We start from the raw sequence: 14,167 nt of genomic DNA, 5'->3' as shown, positions 1-14,167 counted from the left end.
CTCAGACTTCTTTGTGGCCACCATCATCTGCCAAAAAGAACCTGAGAACTGAGCAGATACAAACCAGCTTAGGTCTAGTTTACAAAACCTTCTTATTTAAAAGCTTTACCAGGGGCGCCTGGGTGGCGCAGTCGGTTAAGCGTCCGACTTCAGCCAGGTCACGATCTCACAGTCCGTGAGTTCGAGCCCCGTGTCAGGCTCTGGGCTGATGGCTCGGAGCCTGGAGCCTATTTCCGATTCTGTGTCTCCCTCTCTCTCTGCCCCTTCCCCGTTCACGCTCTGTCTCTCTCTGTCCCAAATAAATAAATAAACGTTGAAAAAAATAAATAAATAAAATAAAAGCTTTACCATCCTCCCACACTCCGTAGCTCTATCCCTGTTTTATTCTCCATGACCTGTCAACCTGTAACATACTATACACGTTAGCTTTTTGTGTTTGGGGCCTGTCTACCTGTAGATAATACAAGCTCCACGAAGTCAGGGGTTTTCATCGTAATTTATTGACCAATAAATTGGTCCTGCTGACCACCACCACCCGGTACAAATAACAGTGCCTGGTCGAATAACAATGTCTGCGTGTTTGTTAACTGAATCAAGAAAAAATGGAGTGCTGAAAGAGTTGAAAAGAAAAGGGGATTACTTTTGGCTGGAGAATCAAGAAAACAGAGCATTTGATCATGACAAGGAACAAAGACCATGCCTGTAAGTGTATAGGCATGAATGTATCGTTTGCCACACTAGGAAGAGCCACATCCTTTCAGAAATGTCAGTGCGTCTCCGTGCACCGAAAGTGAAAGGGGCAGATATAATGTCAACAGAAGTTTTGTCCAAATTTCCAGTTGACTCAAAAGGGAAGTTTGAAGTCTCTTCTTGAGACGGGTTACTGTTCTCGTTTTGAATCACTCGGATGTGGGGTGACCGTCAAGCAGACCCACGATGGGTTCCATGAGGCCCGGGTGGGAGCGGACCGGGAATCACACAGCGCGCAAATTCGTCCAAGCATGCGCAGAGCGGGGCGCGCGCTTTCTTCGGCTGTCTCGAGAGACCCGGGAGAAGGACACGTGTGAGCCAAAGCGCTCAGGAGAGAAAATACAGAGCACATCCAAGGAAGACACAGAGCAAAGGGTGACTCCGGACAAAGGGTCAAAGATGTTGGGAGAGGAAGCAGATGTTTCGGGGTAGACTCCTTGAACGTGGCCAGCAATAGAGTCATCAGACGTTTAAAATCAAGAGGTACGATCGGAGCTGTGTTTAAGAAAGTTAATCCCGCAGTAGTGTGGGGAAAAGGCTGTGGACGCACCACCCGTTTTGGTGGGAGATGGTGGGGCCAAGAGACATCTGCGTCTTCATGGATGTAGGGAGAGGGCTGGGGATTCCTCTGCCTGTGCACCACTTCTCTTCCCCGCTCCCCAGCGGAGCTTCCGGCAGATGCTTAGGCTATGGAATGACCAGTGTTTACCCAACCTTTGTCTCTTTTCTGCTGCATTGGGAAGAAAGGGGGTAATTTTTTATTTTTAATTTTTTCCCAATGTTTATTTATATTTTGAGAGAGAGAGAGAGAGAGAGAGAGCACGACCAGGGGAGGGGCAGAGAGAGAGGGAGACACAGAATCTGAAGCAGGTTCCAGGTTCTGAGCTGTCAGCACAGAGACCAATGCAGGGCTCGAACTCACGAACCTTGAGATCAGGACCTGAGCTGAAGTCTGACGCTCAACAGACTGAGCCACCCAGGCACCCCAAGAAAGGGGGTACTTTTAAGGACACAGTACCCAAATAACTCTAACACAGTTCCTACCCTTGCCAAGCATATCCTACTTGCTTCTCTGTCAACTTTCCCATTTCAGCACCTTCTGGAGAAGTTAGGAACTAGGCTAGGAAGGGCAGGAACAGGCAAAAGAGAGGCAAGAGAGAAAACCGCCACCCATGGGCTGCCTTGCGCCCAGGCAATGCTCTTCCCAGGGCTGACCTCTTCTCTCCCCCGGTTCTCGGCCAGGAAATGCTGCCCACCAGAGCCCCGACCACAGAGCAGGAGAGCGTGGGAGAAACGGGTGGGGGTGGCGGGGAGGGGGTGGTACTTGGAAAGTGCTGATTCCAGCAGCCCTGCAACATGCCCTCTGATCTAGAAACTCCTTTCCTGTCTTCAGGGACGTCCTCCATACACTGCCTTCTAAAGCAAGGAGAGCCAAGCTCTCCCAGCGAATCTGGCACTCTCCCTTGTCCCCCTCACTCTCCTCAACTGCTCTTAGCAATTGCTTCTGACTCTCCTGACAAGCCATAGGTCACCTTCCACAGCCTGGGAAACTGCTCATCCCTGGAATCTGACAACCTAGTACAAGCAGATTTGCCTTGGCCCCAATCCAAGGCTAGAGCATTTCGATTTCTATCTGTGGCCACGTTGGCCTCTCCACCAGACCTCTGCCTTCCCCTTGCCTGCCCTGGGACAAGCGCCCTTGGAGTTGAGGCTCCCTAGCCCTCCTCCACCCCCAGCCCAGCAGGGGAAGGAGCTGCTGGAGGGAAGGTCCAGGAGCACAAAGCAGGTTCAGCTGTGCATGTGGGATCCAGGAACAGCGCAGGGCCCCAGGAGACAAAGATCCTTCCCTTGAGGTTCTGAGATATCCTGAGGGGCGCATAAGCTATTGACCCAGCAGGCAATTGCTCTCTTGGTCAGAAATAAATGTACCTGTCTGATCTCTAGATGGGCATGTGCTTGGGGACCTCAGAGAAGTGAATGAGTCAAGAGGTAAGGTAGGGGACATGCGTCTTGAACCAGGTAGCATGCCAGGCTCTTTTACGTCATTCTATTGAATCCTTGGGCTGCTCCTAAGGTGTGTGGGTTTTGTACCATTTGTCAGCAGAGGAAACTGGAACTCAGAAACATTAAGTAACCGACCTAAGGGCACACAGCTAGAAAGGGCCAATCTGGGATTCAAATCCAGTTCCGGCTGATTCTAGAACCTGAGCTCTCTCAGCCACACAGAACTACCTCCTGGGGAGAGTGTCAAGAAGAATGATATTGAAGATTTCAAGCCTCTTTCTGGGAAGAGTTAACAGCAGCTCTGTTGTGTCACCAAAATTCATACGTTAAAATCCTAACTCCCCGTACCTCAGGATATGATGTATATATTTGGAGATGGGGTTTTTGAAGAGATAATTAAGTTAAGATGAAGTCATAAGGGTGGGCCCTAATCCAATATGATTGGTGTCCTGAGGAAAGTAAGAAAGGCCACTGTGAGGACACAGAGAGAAGCCAGCCACCCATGAACCAAGGGGAGAGGCCTCAGAAGGAACCACCCCTGCCGGTACCTTGATCTTGGACTTCGGGCCTCCAGAACCGAGAAAATAAATTCCTGCTGGTTAAGCCACTGTGTCTGTGGTCCTTTCTTATAGCAGCCCAAGCTGACTAAAGCAGGTCCCCATTTTCTGGATGCTCATTGTGGTCTACACCCTGGGCAGGGTATTTGACATGGAGTCATGTTCAGAAAGGAGCCCCATCCAAGAAGTAGGCAGAAGAGGTTGCTCAGTCCTTTCAAAATAGGACTACAAGTGGGGGCACCTGTCTGGCTCAGTTGGTTCAGTGACTGACTCTTGGTTTCAGCCCAGGTCATGATCTCGTGGTTTCATGAGTTCGAGCCCCATGCCGGACTCTGTGCTGACAGTGTGGAACCTGCTTGGGATTTTCTCTCTCCCTCTCTCCCTCTGCCCCTCCCCTCATACCATCTCGGTCTGTATCAAAATAAATAAATAAACTTAAAAAAACCCCACACAACAGAACTAGAAGAAGCACAGGAAGGATTCAGAGAGACAGACACAGACCCTCCCTGATGACAGGCACGAGCTGACCTTGAGGCACTGGCCAGGTAGGAGTCCAGGCCCTTCTTCTCAGGGCCTCATTTGAGCAACTACTATTCTCCTCTGCAATGATGAGAACGAAATGCAAGACGGCTCACTCCTGGATCCTCCCTGATCCTCCCTGTCTACCCCCAAGCACCCCGCATCAATCATCACCCAGTGATCGCTGCTGACCTTCCAGAGCGGTAACTAACTCAAGAAGCACCGACACATGGGAAAACCCAGACTGGAGGTGGAATAAAATCGGTCTCTGAATTTTGCGAGCACCGAATTTGAATACATCCTATCACAAGTGAGCAGGAGTTAACACATACAACAGAAGAGGAAGAAAGCCCCTTTGAATTGCAAGGGTGGGGACGGAACAAGGAGGTTTTACAAAAATGAGCCCAGGTAGGGACAGGGAGGTTGGAAATGGGTGTTTCAAGAAGAAAAAGAAATGTATATACACACACTTGTGCAGATGTGTATGTATACACAAACACATGCATACAGGTATGCGTGTGCATATATGTATTTGTGCCCACGCACAGAGATATACACACACATTTTATCTTCTGAAATCTTGGGGAATTTCATACAGGAAAAGACCTTTGTCAGAGCTGCTCTACAGGGAAGGGTTAAGCCCATCTGCAACTTTTTTTTTTTTTTTTTTGAGAGACTGAGAGCATTAGCAGGGGAGGGACAGAGAGAGAGGGAGAGAGAGGATCTGAAGCAGAGGATCTGAACCAAGCACAGAGCCTGATGTGGGGCTCAATCCCATGAACCGTGAGATCGTGAACTGAGCCAAAGGCAGCCACTTAACCGTCTGAGCCACCCAAGTGTCCCGCACAACATTTTTTCTTGATTCTTCAGCCAGTTGGAGAGCAGGCACAGAAACAGGGGTCCTCGTAAGGAAGACCAAAAGAATCTACAGTTTTAGCATTCTGCAGTTTGGTATTTTTCAAACTTGGTAACTTCCAAGTGGAAATCCTGAAAATTTAAAAAACCATTTCTGTGCTTTTCCCAACCCAAACTCTGTGAAGCTACTGCTAAAGGTACCTAGTCTGATCTCCTGCCTTTCCTTTTAAACCAACACCAAATTCCCCAGAAAAATGTCTGCTCTAGAATTACATCCACTGACATTTGTGTAAAATATTTATCAGTATGCTCTGTTTACTCCACTTTTATTCACATGTATAAAAGAGAAAAAAGGAAAAAAACCTCTGCCTGGCTTAATATTCTAGAAGCGAATACATTCTGACCACACTTCATTACAAGCCTGAAAAATATCCCTTATGAAAGGAGAAAAAAAGTGTATGTGGTGTTTATGCCTCAGGCCAGGAAGTATACCCTTTAGCTCGGGTTCTGCTCTGCACAGCCATCTACACACATAAGCCTGTTTCAATGTGACTGCCTTTGTGCGCCTCAGCTGAGCGGAAGCAGCTAGTTTGGTCAGAAGTTCCTGCAAAGCACACGCCTCTTCAGGGCAGGATTGGAAACTGCCTGGAGCTTTGGACAGTTGCTCAGGCCTAGAGGGGTCCAAGGAGAAGTTGGCCCCGTGGACTAGCTGGAGGCTAAGGGTCTGGATGGGTCTCTCCAGGCACCTGAGCTGTGGTCCTGGGTCCCCCGGCTGCAAACATCAAAACCACATAAAAGGTGCAGGAAATGGTGGGCAGAGAAGCCAGCAAGAGTGATGGTGTGCTGGAGCAGGTGAATCCTGCAGGGTGTATGAAAGACCGTAAGGAGCACAAATGAAACACAGAGGTGGTGTTGGGGGGAGGGGGAGAGGGAGACAGCAGGGGGGAGGGGGGGCGATACAAGGAGCCTTGGCACTTGTTCTGCATAGGGCTCAGCCTGAGGATTGTAGGAGTTTCGTCAGGGTTCAAGCACAGAGCTTACAGTGTTGCCATTCACGATATGGACAGGGGCTTTCCTGTGAATTTGCTGCAATGTCTAAGATGAGTTTAATTCTGCCATTGAAAATCAGGAAAACTCCGGCTGGAAGCGGGAAGCTTGCTGCAGACTGAATGTTTGTGTGTCTTCAAACTTCAGATGTTGAAACCCTAATTCCCAGGGTGATGGTACTCCCGAGAGGTGGGGCTCTGGGGGTGATTAGGTCTTGAGGGTGGAGCCCTCATGAATGGGATTAGTGTCCTTGTAAGTAGAGACAGGCCAGAGCTTGTGTCCTCCCTCTCTGTACCGGGTTATGATACCATGGAAAGACGACCACCTGGAAGCCAGAAAGCGGGTCCCCACCAGACCCCAGATCTGCCGGCCCGGTGATCTCGGGCAGAATCCCTAGCCTCCAGAACTCTGAGAAATGAATGTCTGTTGTCTCAGCCTCTCTGTCTGTGGTATTTTGTTATAGCAGCCTGAACAAACTAAGACAGATGCCCAGGAGCAGAATTGGAGGCTACCGTTTCATCAAGAGCGCTTCTCACATTTCTTGGTGGAAGAAGTACTGTGCAGAAAACAGTTAAGAAAGAAACGAGTGCAGGGCGGCAAGGACTGGAGGAAGCCAGAAGCCGGAAGGTTGCCTTTCTTGCTGAAGGGGTCACAGAGGTTCTCACCGATACAGTGAGATGTGTGTGGGGATCCGTGGGGTGGGTGGAGACGTATGGAGGGGGATGGGAGGGGGGAGCACGGAGCAGTCCAGGGTAGCGGGACGCAGCAGAAAGGATCCAGGGGCCTTTTGTGGCACATTGGCCGATGGGCAAACACCTGGCTTCACAGCTGGGCCAGCTCAGTAGCCTGGCCTGACGACACTGTACCTACCCGGGCTTTTCAACGCACCTGGAGTTTTGCCAGTTGCACCTCTGATTCTGATGTATGAATCAGAAATGCTGCCTCACAGGCATCTCCCAGCTTAAAAAATTCTGCAAAAGAAAGGGAATACATTTTGAAGAACGACACTCTCCCAAATTAGCCTAAGCATTTAGTAACGCTCCCATTGAGAAGATGTGGAAAGTAAAGGCCAGAACTCATCCAAAGTTCCCCAGGTGGCTAAATGACCAAGTTAGCACAGAAACCCACATTTGTCTGGCTCCAAAGCCTGTGTCTTTTTCCACTGCACCAAACGAAAGCCAGGTCTGGAGAGGATACAGCTCAGGTTCAAGGCAGGGGCATCCAGATGGGCTTTGAAAAGGGCCCTTTGGTCACCTGGAGGAGAAGACCGTTCTCATTACCTTTTTCCTTGGTAGGGAGGTTGAAGACTGTGTGACAGACAGGATACAGGACACCAGGAGTCTGGGGAAAAAGAGAAATAGATTAGATTAAAAACGGAGTTGGCTGGGTGCAAATTAGTTAACCTCTAATCAATGGGATAAATAGCAGGATGTAATTAACCACTGCTTAAAGAGAACCCTGGGTATTTCCCTCAGTGAGCAAACCCCTGGGGATTGTTATGCTAATCGCAGCTGAAAAGGTAGAGAGAGAGACAATTCTTATCTGGAAAAGAATAGAGCAGGTTTAGCTGTTTTCCTTTTGTAGGTTGATGCCCGCTGGCCCAAATCATTTCTTTTAAAAAACAAAAATTGGATTAAGCAGCAGATTAGATTGTATGGAGGAGAATTTGCACTGTAGGAGGGGCAGCTCCTGGTGCAGAACATGGAGGCAGTGTCGTGACCAGGGTGCGTGGGCAGGTGGGGCTGTCATTCTGCAGGAGCTTCTGGGGACTCCAGCCCACGGAGAAGCTTGAGGGAGAGAGCAGAGACCTTTTGCTCCCCCTCGCCTCTGCTTCTCCCTCGGTTCCTTTGCAGGGCTGGTAATCTGAGCATCCTATCCAGCTGGGAGAGGCTGTTCATGCCCTGACCCCAGAAAACGATGATTTCAACTGGAGTGAACCGATCAATCTCCTGCACTGTCAAAGGCCTTTTGCTTTTTGCTAAAATTGGTAATTAAAGGTGGAAATTTTTCATTCATGAGTTGTTGGTTCTTGGTCTCTCTCTTCTGTCTACCTGAAAACTCAGAAATAAGGACTTAAGGGTTTCTAAATGATTAAGGGTTTCTAAAGCCACTGATTGGCTAAGTGGGACCGGTTTGTCACTCAAGCAAAGCTCAAATTGAAACTCTGATACCCTTCCTTGCGCTACCCAGTACCTGCTCAAGCTGTGATACAGTTATCAAGGGAATCAGGATACAGCATCCCCAAATATGCCACTTTGGCATAAGGATTGTTTTGAGCTGAAGGCAATTGAAAAAAAAAAAACAGACATAAGAAGAGCTCTCTGTTCCCTTTCCCATCTGCCTAAAAGTAGCATATAAATTTCCCTTGTGAGGGTGGCTCCTTCCATATAAGGAAGGGGAGAACAATCCTTAACCACCAGAGACAGAGATGGCACCAAGATGAGTCTGTACAAATCTTAATAAACAATCTTTATCTAACGTTAGTTTCCTCCCATAGATTTCCTAGTTGTCTTTCCATAACTTATCAGCCCTAGAAGCCGAACCACCCTTTGTCTAGTCATTTATCTACAATTTATTACCCTTTGTTAAAATGGCATTGAAGTCCTTAAGTTTAACCACTTTTTGGTTTTCATTTTTCTGTGAAGCCCCTGTGCATGTAAAAAAAAAAACAAACCCACAAAACAAAACCCAAAATAAACAAGAACAACGACAAAAAACCTCAACTAACATCAATTAAAATTAAATGCTTTTTCTCTTGTTAACCTATCTTTGTCAGTTTAATTTGCAAGCCCCAGGTACAAACCTAAGAGGGTAGAGGAAAGATTTTTTTCATCTCCTGCAGTTTTGATGAGAGTTAACCAACTGTTACACAAATAAAACCTCAATGAAGCCAAAACATGGAAGCAAAGAATAGCATAAACATCTAATAGTAAGGACACACACACTCCCCACACTTACTGGGCAGGAAGGACCATGCCCAGGACCGTCTGCAGATTGAATGTGGGGTATCAGTGGATAATGATGATCTGGAGCTAAGGTAGCAACTATGGTAGCAAGTAGGTAGAATGACATAGGTTTTCTTGGTTGTTTTGTTTTGTTTTGTTTTTACTGTTTCTCTAATGAATAATGCTCCAAAGTCCAAGATTTTCTGTGATAGTCTTAATTTGGGGCTGTTCTGATTGCTTTCGATTAAAGAAGATTTATAAAACATATAAACAAATGTGATTTCATGTTTACCTCTTGGTAAGAATTTTTATAGAAATAATTTCATAAGTCCAAAAATCTTTTCTGAGCGTGTACTCGACATTTGATTAGGCAAATATGTTCACCAAGGCTGGGTCCTTAGAAAGGTGATTTTGATATTTTGTTGTCCTAAAAAAAAAAAAAAAAGTAAGTATTACATTATTTTTCCTAGTTTTATAGATGGTAAAATTAAGATCTAGAACAACTGACTTGCTTGCGATGACATCACTGTCACTAGAGTCAGGCCCACACTTAGGTTACCTGGCATCTAAGGTCAGCTCACTGTCCAAGGCATAGATTTTCTACAGAGTTTTTGCATCATCTTGGCTCTCTTGTAGCTTCAGACCAATCGCTCATCTATTTTTAGCAGGCAAAACCACTGGGGAAGAGAGAGGTTAACAAATGAAAGGAAAAGATGTAAGGCACAAGGACAGAATGAATGTCAGAGGTGGGATAAAAGTTAAAAAAGAAAAAAAAAAAGGACCTAACAGAGAAGTCAAGGATAACATTTAAGTAGATGAAATGCATTTTATTCGCACTGGCCTTTTCCTTCCATTTCCCTAATCCCGCAGCACTGTGCAATCCCTTTCTTTTCTGAATCCCCCTGGCATTTTATTTGTTTTTCCCTAATGATATTTATTAGATCCTTGCAATAACGTACGGTGACATTCACACCCTGAGTAGCCCGACTGAATTATAAACTCTTTGAAATTACAGTCAGTATTTTGGATAAGTTTGTTTCCCCCACATTATTTCATGTGTTTGTTGAATAAATGTCATCAAGCTACTTGGGATATTAGCACTTGACAAAAAACATCTAAATAAAAACTACCAACTGTGCTCTCCATGAGCAAAAGAGGGCCAAATAGGAGTTAGAGACTGTTCCTGGTCTTGGGCATTTAGTGTGCCAGGCTCTGGGGAGGGAAAGGAGAAGGCTGCTGAGGTTTGGGCTTGGGGTTGACAGGAGGCTCTCCTGTGCATTCACACAGGGTGGGAAATGGACTAGACCTTAAAAACTACCCTGCCCCAACTCTTCCATTTGCAGATGAGGAAACTGAGACCCATGGAGATTGTCTTGCCCAAGATCACAAAGCTACATGGTAGCGTAGCCTGGATTGAATAGTTTTCAAATAGATTAATGAACCAAGCAATGTATTGAAACCTTTCTTCAGAGACCCTAAGGTTAGAAACCTAGCATTTAAAATTTTTTTTTCAACGTTTTATTTATTTTTGGGACAGAGAGAGACAGAGCATGAACAGGGGAGGGGGAGAGAGAGAGGGAGACACAGAATCGGAAACAGGCTCCAGGCTCTGAGCCATCAGCCCAGAGCCAGACGCGGGGCTCGCACTCCCGGACTGCGAGATCGTGACCTGGCTGAAGTCGGACGCCTAACCGACTGCGCCACCCAGGCGCCCCATAGAAACCTAGCATTTTAAATCATTAGCAAGTGCTATAGTATTATGCATAGAAAGTAAATGTGACCAAGTCAGGTCTAAAACTTGAGGCTATGTTTTTGACATTGCTTGCTGATGTTCAGTCCAAATGCTGAAGAACATTCCATTGCTTTTAAGTTCTGACTTGATGAGCAGAGGAGGGCAGGGAAGGACAGACATACATGCCTCAATTCCATTTGTGTATGTTGCCTAAGAACATGCAGGGGGCACACACTTTTCTGCTTTGAGGAGCATGAAGACAGCTTTCCAGTCCTTTTGAGCGTTCTCACTGCCAGAGGAGAAGCTTCCCAATCAGCTGATGTAGGAAGCCTAACCAACAGGTCCTTGCAAAGCAGATCATTTCCGTTCCAAGTGAGAGAGTAATGAGCAAGGTAACTTCTCTGCTCAGGAAAGAGGAATCCACAGACCCTTTCTTTCCAATGCCACCTTGATTAATTCATTAATGGGTTTTCAGGCAAGTTTTATTCAGGCACTTTGGGACAGGGCAGTGAGTCAGAGGTTGGCATCGAAACCAGAATAGAAGCCATAGTCCTCTCTGGGGATCCTACTCTGGGCTTTAAATTCCCAGATCACACAACAACCTAATTGGAAAGAAATGTTCTTAAACAAGAGCAGGGGTTTTGCCAGGTCTGCCAGGGACTAATAAGGTCGGTCTAAGGACTGTCTGATGAAAGAGAAGTTGGATTTACATGTCACAGCGAATTTTTAAAGTATTTTCACCCGGAGGCTAACTGCTGAATATAAATAAAATCTCTCTCCTTGGGCAATCCCACACCAACTCCTGCAGATATGCCTTCCTTAATTAAATTAACTTTGAAATGACATTCAAACAATGTCTTCCTGCCAAACGCCTTTGTTTTCTCCAAGATCTACCTTATTGACAAGCTGTTTCACGAGGTTCCTTTGTAAACTGATTGTTTCCCACTCCCAGCCTGCACATTAATTGGAGAGGAGTTTTGACGTCTCTATAGCCGGTATCAGATAGCTCTCACATTGCATTCATTTAACCGTGTACCAAATGGCCGGCACACTTACAATACCAAAAATTAAAAATGAAAAAAAAATTATCTAGGGTGCTTACAGAGAACCGGATAAATACAAAATTTAAATTTCATCTGCTGAAATTCACACGCCTGAAGGCTCCGGAATTTCCCAAGTTGAGGAAAGAATTTTTTTTTTTATTAGTCTCTCAAAAATCAGGCATTCGCATTTGCAATTAAAGCTGCTGCTGGCTTAAATACATTAAGTCCGAAGCTGCGGCTCCCCTCCAGGGTGCGGGCGCGCAGGCGCGGGCACGCAGACGTGGACACACACACACACACACGCCCGCCCACACCACCTTCCTTGTGAATTGCCTGCGGGATTTATGGGCTTCGCCACCACGGATTACTGTCAGGTGCAGAAAGCAAGCCTTTGTCCTTGGGCATTTCCCCCCCCCCCCCCCCCGCTCCCCCGGATTTGACGGTTATTTACCGGCCACGTGAGCGCTGGGCGGGGGTCGGGTAGGGGAAACAAAGGCTAGCTGACCGCGGCCAGTGTGGCCCAGGGACGGCTCCCCAGCTCCTGCGACACGTGTGACATTAGCCCAGACCTGCATCCGACTGAGAGGCTCCTCCAAGAGAAATCTCGTCCAAGCCCTTATAAAAGTGTCGCGTTTCTTGAGGCCGGGAGAGCGCTCAGCCAGCGGGCCGGGCAAAACCGGGTTCCTGGGCCGCCCCGGACCTCCGGGACTTGGGCGGCTTCTTGGAAAGGGCGCACACTCCTGGTGTACCAGTGAGAGCGAGTGTTTAGACAGAGCCTTGCTGCCGCTCAGCAAATGAAAAACCGGACACAGGCCCCCTTTGCCCTCAGGAGGAAGTACAAACCCCTCCCCAACGGAGAGGTCACGCAGTGAGCCTTTGGCTGCTGACCTCCCCACCCGGAGTGCCTGGCGCCCAAGGGCCTGCCTCCCCGAGGCCTCGGTAGGTGCGCAGTTATGGCCCCCTCCGATTAGCAGCAGCGTGCCGTGGGCGTTAAAATTTCGGAGGCACCTAAAAGTGATAAAAAATGCAGTGCTTTTTAAAACAAAATTAATTGCAAAAAAATTATATGAACAAAATATTAAATGCTAAGTAGAAACCGGATCAGTGCAGTGCCGTGCTGAGCCATTTTGTAATCCGAGGTAAAAGGAAGATCCCCTACTTGACCTGAGCCCGGGTATCAGGGGATTCGCGGCGCAGTAGGAGGGGAGCGCGGGTGGTAGGCCTCGGAAGCGGGGGGGGGGGCCCCCTCCCGAGGCCCGGCTGGGGAGTGGAGGAGGGGTCCTGGGGGCCCGGAGATGAGAGCTCCAGGGAACCGCTCTGCTAGTAACAAAGGCGGAGCGGAAGGCCGAGTTTGGGGCGGGAAGGACCCCGCGGCGGCCGTCGCTGCTTGGGTCGTGCTTCCAGGGGAGACCCAGAATGGAAGGCCCGACCCCGCTGCTACCGGGGCCGCGAGCGAGTCCTGTAATTCCCCCGCTCGGTGGTTAATTCTCACTAACAAGATTTGGCAAGATGTCGGGCGAATAATTTTTGGCTTGTGTCGTGTCCCCACCGCGGCGCGCACAAACCCCATGCCAAAAGCGGCCTCTGGGATATTAAATGCCTAAGTAAAACTGGGGGCGGGAAAAATGCTACATGACCTGGAAAGAGAGATGCATGGAAACCTGAAACACCCTCAGAACTTATTCAATCCTTTACGCGTCAATTTCTCAGGGTCTAGCTTCGCACCAAATGTAGACCGTAACTGTCATTTCCTGGGAAAACAATTCACATGCATGCAAGACGAGGTGAAGACTTTTCCAAAAGCCTAAAACGTCGGGTTTTCCCCCCACCGGGATTCAATAAACATCTTTAGGAAGCGTGGACGGGAGTGGCACCCCTACCTTCCTCCATAGAAACAGCATTCCGGCAATTAATGCCTCCCTCTGGGTCGTAAAGCAACAAACCCAACACCTCACTACTACTGGGCTGCGGGGCAGGAGGGCTTTTCTCTTTCATCTTGTAAGTTAGGGCTTGCCCACGTTCTCGGGAAGCTATAAAGCTGATTTAATGGCTTGAGATGAAAATCGATCACGCTAATGCAGAAGCTAACGTCTGAGGAGTCGCTTTGACAAAACGACCGGCCGGGCGGAACGCACTCCGTAAGCCCCGGGCGAGGAGGTCCCCGGCCATGCCCGCTGGGCAGCGGGACAACGCTGCCCTCTCCACTTCGGTTCGCGGGAGGAGACCTGCGAGGCTGCTAAGGGGGAAGCACGGGGGCAAAAGGAATGAAACCTCCAAAACCGAGCCCCGGCCGCCGTTAGGCCGGCTTCCCGGCGGGCCGTTTTCCGTACGCCGAACGCCGCATCGCCGCGGCGGGGAGGAATGGCTGGACTGCCACTAGGGTCCGGGCGGGACGCGTGCCGAAGAGGCCGGGGCCGGCCGGCGGGCTGCGACAGGCGCTGCCGCGTTCCATTCACAAAGTCCTGGCGCGGCCGCTCGCCTGCCGGTCGGAGGCCGCCTCCCTCTTCCTCTAGGTCTCGGTTTTATGAATGGGCCTGAAGGCGAGCGCCGAGCTCCCTGTTTACTCTGCTCTTTGTGACGTCGCGTTCCCATGACTGGGCGCAAGCGGCCCGCGCTCCATTCACGCGCAGGGGAGGGGCAGGCGGGGCCGAGGGAGCAGGCGCGGGGCGGGGAGCCGGCGCGGGGGGCGGGGGGGGGAGGGCGCGAGGCCCAGAA

The 14,167-nt window shown here is 48.9% G+C and overlaps 1 long non-coding RNA gene across 2 annotated transcripts; it reads right to left on the bottom strand.

Moving 5' to 3' along the window:
• Positions 1–4,828: 4,828 nt before the first annotated feature.
• Positions 4,829–14,094, bottom strand: LOC122471712. 2 transcript variants are annotated; one of them, XR_006294248.1, is made up of 3 exons: positions 11,904–14,094; positions 8,970–9,104; positions 4,829–7,073 (listed from the first exon to the last, which is right to left on the bottom strand). It is a non-coding gene; the product is annotated as an uncharacterized LOC122471712 (long non-coding RNA). The 2 variants fall into 2 exon arrangements; XR_006294249.1 differs by lacking the exon at positions 11,904–14,094 and adding an exon at positions 9,237–10,174.
• Positions 14,095–14,167: the final 73 nt, after the last annotated feature.

Source organism: Prionailurus bengalensis, chromosome B1 (genome assembly GCF_016509475.1).
Source record: "Prionailurus bengalensis isolate Pbe53 chromosome B1, Fcat_Pben_1.1_paternal_pri, whole genome shotgun sequence".
In the NCBI taxonomy this organism is placed as follows: Eukaryota; Metazoa; Chordata; class Mammalia; order Carnivora; family Felidae; genus Prionailurus; species Prionailurus bengalensis.
This window is presented reverse-complemented; position numbering and strand designations above follow the sequence as displayed.